The sequence below is a fragment of the Tupaia chinensis genome, unplaced genomic scaffold, assembly GCF_000334495.1.
Source record: "Tupaia chinensis unplaced genomic scaffold, TupChi_1.0 Scaffold000192_1, whole genome shotgun sequence".
In the NCBI taxonomy this organism is placed as follows: Eukaryota; Metazoa; Chordata; class Mammalia; order Scandentia; family Tupaiidae; genus Tupaia; species Tupaia belangeri.
Window position 1 is genome coordinate 1,446,136 of NW_006159667.1, and position 5,723 is coordinate 1,451,858.

Sequence of the window (5,723 nt, forward strand, 5' to 3'; positions counted from 1 at the left end):
GGGGGGAGAGGTTTTTGCTATAGGGTGTGTGCACTTGCCAGAAAGACACAGAGACAGAAAGTGAGAAATCACCCTGCAGGGGGGTGGTCATGCCACAATCCCATCTCCTCCAATTCTCTTCTCAGGATCTTGGGCACGCAAACACGTGCCTGGCATGAGTTTAAGCCACTGGGTCTGGGACTCGAACTGCAGTCCACCACAGGGGAGTCCAGCAACATAGCCTTTACACCTTTGCTGGCCTCCCCCAATAAAATAATTCTTAAAAAAAGAAAATCATGCTGGGCACATGTGTGTGTGTGCCCAAAATCCCAGGAGGAGGAGATAGGAGCACTGACTGCAGCATGGCCATTCCCCCTGGGGTTGATTTCTCACTTTCTCTCTGTTTCTGTCTCTCTCTCTGGCAAGTGCATATCCCCTAATGCAAAAAACTGTTAAGAAAACAATCATACAACAAACATTCCCTCACTCTGCCCACCCCACCCAATGCTGCAGTTGTCAACAGCTTTTAGATAACTTATAAGTTTCATGACTTCAAATATCTCTCCTGTGCCTGTCTTATATGATTATCATGACAAAAACACACTGACATTATTAGATTGGGAGCAGCTCTGTAATTATACTAGTAACTCCAAGAATGTAAGCTTGTCCTATCTTATTGAAGGATATATTCCCAAGACCTAGAACATAGGTACCAAGTAAATTTTTGTTAAAGAAACCTTCCCTGAAAGGGAAGAGACCTTATCTTAGTAATTATTTTTAGTTTGCATGTTTGAAAAAAGTAAAAACTCAGTAAATGTTGTTTGAATAACTTTACTGATAATAAATTAATGGAAAAATGGAATTAAAGTATGAATTTATTTTGGTGTAAAATATTTGAAACCCATGCAGTTGTTTCATAATATACATTTCCCTTGAACTTTCTGAGGACCCCTTGTATAAAGCAGTTGTTTCTAGTTATGTAACTATATAACTGATAATAGGTTGACAGTTCAGTATTTGTCCTTTTTTATTTTTTAGAGATTTTTGCTATAGGGTATGCTCACCAGAGAGAGAGTCAGAGAGACAGAAAGTGAGAAATCACCCCCCTGGGGGCTGACCATGCCACATTCCCTTCTCTTCCATTCTCCTCTTGGGATTTTGGGCACATACTCACTCAGTGTGAATTTCATGCCACCTGATCTGGGATGTGAACTGCAGTCTGTCATGTAGGAGTCCAGTGTACCTAACCACTATGTACCTGCTGGCCCTAATATTTGTCCTTCTAAATCAATTTGTCCATTACCTTTCACAGACTCTTAGCCCCTATTTTGGCCCATAATTTGATGTTGACACAACGTTTTATTTAATTATGTGCTGTAAAATGTTCCATCATAATTAAGGATAGCAAAATCTGGACCAGAGTATCTAAGTCCTATGGGAATACTTTTAGTCAATGTTAGGTTCTTATGCCATGTTTTTTGGGATCTGTTTAGAACAGATGGACAACTAAGAATGGATTTTAAAGAAGGCAACAAAATGAAGAGAAAAACAAGTCCAGTGAGTAAGGTAAGGAACCACCTAAGTTTATGTATAGCAGGCCACCAAACTGACCCAATTTGTCAGTTTAAAGAATAGGTGTGATTGTTTCCTTGTTTGCTGTTCTTATAGGCATCATCAAGCATTAAAAAAAATGCTTTAATTAGCTAGTATCATCTTGAAATAATTATACATTGTAATAGATTGTGAAGATGAACAGTAATTCCTCCCCTTTCTGTATGCATATCCTTTTGCAATGTGACTTTTTGTTTCCTCCCATCTATCTCCTCACTTCTTGAATCTGTGCTGGCCTTTTGACTTGATGAATAGAATGTGGTGGAAGTAATATATGAGAGTTCTGAGTTCTCAAAAAGTCTTGCAGTTTCTGCTCTCTATTGGCTTGGCATGCTGCCACTTGAAGAGGATGCCCCAGATTAGACTTATTGAGTACTAATAACTACAAGGACACAAGTCCAGCCAATAGTCAACACCAGTCAAGTAGGAAGGGCTGAAGCAACTGCATGTGTGACCCTAGACAAGACCAAGCCCAATTACTGATCCATAGAATTAAGAGGGCATAAAATGGTCTTAAGTCACTCATTTTGGCATGGCTTGTCATGTAGCAATAATATATATGATAGAACTCTCTCTCACACACACACACAAACATGTGCTTCAAAAAGTTCACAGAAAATGAAATCAAAGTTTGAGTTTTTTTGGTGCAACAATACAATGTTTTTAATACATTTTCCACAAACTTGTTGAATACCTTGTGTGTGTGTGTGTGTGTGTGTGTGTGTGTGAGAGAGAGAGAGAGAGAGAGAAAGAGAGAGAGAACGATCTCTAACCTTGATAACAAGAGAGAATCTTAAACTATAAAATGGAATTAGGCTAATCATTAGGATGTATTTTCAGACTTTTAAGGATCAAAAAGTAATGCTGTCCTAATGTATTGCCTAAACTGCAGTGCTGAACAGCAAAAGGAAAGGATTTAATTGAGATTTTTCTGGGATAGCATCTGCACAGTTTTTAAAGGTAGGGTAACAATTCAAGATGATATGCAAAGTACCTTTAAACTCAAAAGTCCTGTGAAATTTCAGTTAAATTCTTGATTTAGCAATACCATTTCCACTTCATGAACTTGTACATAGAATTTTAATATATATTACTTTTCACAACAAGCAAGTGCTCCTGATTCACCATTCACATACAGTGTAACCCAAAACAGCTAACAGCTATGGTATGGTACAGGCAACATAGTATAGGCAATACAGCATAATGGCAAAGTTCATGAATACCAGAGCCACACACTGCTTGGATTCAAATGTATCAACTGTGACCTTCATGTTACCTCTTTGCCTGTTTCCCCAACTGCCGAACTGAAGGACAGCAAAACCTCATTGCATTGTTTCTAGGATTAAATGAGTTAATATTTCATTTTAAAACATATAAACTACTCATTACATGTCAGAAATTAGTGGTGTTACTTCAATAGGATGTAATCTAGGTCCTGGACCCAGTTCTGTTACTGATCTTGGGTATATCACTTAATCTCTCTGGCTCAGTTTCCTTAACTATAAAATAAACTTTTTCAGATAACTTTCATGGTCTAATTTCACCTTTAAGTTCTATGATAAGTGTTTAATATTTTTTTTTAGGCATCATTTCTTTAACCTACACCTGATCAGCATTTGTTAACTCTCACATATCTGAAACAAAGCTTTTTCAGGCTTATGGAAATTTAGAACTGAGTATTGATTTTTAAGAAATCATTTCTTCCATGAGTGACAAACAGATATATACATATAGAGACACCCACAACAGCATCCTGATGCTACAGTCCACTTCCAGTCTCAGCCAGTCCAGATCACACTGTGTACAGGGAAGTCCTGGGATACAGACCAGGGACCTGTGTTTAGTTGTGTTACTGCTGCACCACCATGTGGCCCCATGGATATTCATTTTTAATTATTTTTTAAGAGAGATTTTTGCTATAGTGTGCATGTGCTTACCAGAGCTAGAAAGTGAAAAATCACCCCCCACGCCACCCGGAAGATGATCATTCCACAATCCCTTCTCCTCTAGGAATTTTGGGCATGTACACACACTTGCCAAGTGTGAGTTTCAAGCTGTCAGGTCCGGTACTCTAACCATGGTCGGACATGTGGGAGTCCAGTGATGTAACTATTATGCCATCTGCTTGTCCTGGATATTCATTTTTTAACCTGGGATAAATATGATTATATAAAAGATTCTTAGAAAATATTTCACCTCAAATTTTACCACTTGAATGTCCAATATTATGTTTCCTTTCAGTCTTTTATTTTTAGAGTGATATTCATCATGCACGCTTCATTTTCTATCTTACTATTTACACTTTATTATCACTATACATTGCTTTAACAATGTTAAAGCCTTCTTATTGATTTTTCTTTCAATTGTCAGAGGGCAGTATGCTTGCCAGAGAAACAGAGACAGAAAGAGTGGGAGATAGCACCCTCCCAGTGAGGTGTGTTCACAGGGTAATCTCTTAATGTCACCATTTCTCAGGGTTTGGGGACTGCATATACACTCTGTGCAGTCTTTCAAGAAGCTGGAGTCAGGATCTGAACCAAGGCTGGCCATGTGGGATCTGGTTCTTTTAACCACTACACTACGGGGCCAGCCCCTTATTGATTTTGAAAATTAACTTTTAATTAAAGTTTTATATACTTATTTTGCAAAGTACATAAAAGCAAGTTTTATATACTTATTTTGCAAAAGTACATAAAGTAAAAATCATGTGTAACTCCATTAGAGCCCACTGTTTAAGTGTTACATGTCCAAAATACTTTTTGTTGCTTAATCATATTTCATACAGTATTATATAAAATGTGATTTTATTGGCTGCAAAACACTCGCATATCAAAGTATCATAATTTCATCTACATTGACTTATAAACCGTAGCATTTCATTATTATTTTTTTTCTGAGAGGTTTTTGCTATAGGGTGCATGTGCTTGCCAGAAAGACAGAGAGAGAGAGATAGAAAGCGAGAAATCACGCCCCTGGGGAGGATGGCCACGCCACAATTCCTTCTCCATTCTCCTCTCAGGATCTTGGTCACGCGCGCACACGTGCTGGCATGAGTTTAAGCCACCGGGTCCAGGACTGGAACCATGGTTGGCTACATGGGAGTTCAGCGACATAGCCATTATGCTAACTGCGCAGGTCCCGCATTTCATTATCTTTTAATTTGACATCGGATGTGTATGTATGTACCTGTGTGTATGGGGAGAACATTTTTCTATCCTTTTTATGCAACACCTCCCAACCCCAACCAAACTGCTACAACACCCCATATGCTTAAGGACCATATGCTTAAATATTTTTACAATAACAAATTTATCAATTAAAAATAATTTCCTTTGGATTCTGAAAATGGATCTGTCATTCTTTTCTTCCAAACACACAGAAACTATCCATTAAACTTTGCTTTCTCAGGACCGCTCCAATTGGCCGTCTGAGTTAGACAACTGCGAAGGTTTTCCGTGGATGTTGGAAAGGGGAAGAACAAGGAGAATGGGATTTTTCTTCAAAATTTCATGACGGATGGTGGGTACTTATTAGCTTGAAGTTACTAAGGTTAAGAATTCCGTTCTAGGAGTTGGGCTGAAAGCTAAGAGAAGCGCTTTGCAGAATTTGACAGGCAACTGCGATCTCAGATCTTCGGGGATTTTCCAAGCAGGATGCGGGCGCCCAAAAGGAGGGAAAGTCCGTAGGGCGCACATGACCCAACTTCTGTTTTAGGTTTCAAAAGCAAGGAGTAAATACGATCTATTAGAGGGCTAGATAAGGACCCTCAGGTTCCAGGAGGCACACTCGCAAATTGTTGGCTGAAAAAAAAGGGGGGCTCCACTTCTGCCTTTTCCAAACGCGCTGACAGCCTGGTCGGGACCACCTGTACTCACGGCTCATACTTCTGCCAAGTCTCTTCCCACAGCTCTCTCCTGTGCTTTCCTAACCCTCCCCGAGTTTCAGTTCCACCGACAGAACAGCGAGGGCGACAGTTTGGTGGCCAAGCAGCCATCTCCGGGCGCAGACGCTGCACGGCGCCGCACACCTCTCGGCGCGCGCGCCCTAGGCTCCAGCTCCAGGTCGACCACCAGAGAACCGGCGGACCAGTGGTCAGTCCGAGACCCCGGCGGCTGCCACGGCGCCAGCGCCCC

The 5,723-nt window shown here is 40.2% G+C and overlaps 1 long non-coding RNA gene across 2 annotated transcripts in view; it reads left to right on the plus strand.

Annotated features, from left to right (window-relative positions):
- Positions 1 to 5,717, plus strand: part of LOC114007526 (uncharacterized) — a 162,354-nt gene extending 156,637 nt beyond the window's left edge. The window contains exons 2-3 of one of the 2 annotated variants that reach the window (XR_003549139.1): positions 1,473 to 1,545; positions 4,999 to 5,717. This is a non-coding gene — a long non-coding RNA (uncharacterized LOC114007526). The remainder of the gene's footprint in view (positions 1 to 1,472; positions 1,546 to 4,998) is intronic. The other variant, XR_003549140.1, reaches the window with a different exon arrangement.
- Positions 5,718 to 5,723: the final 6 nt, after the last annotated feature.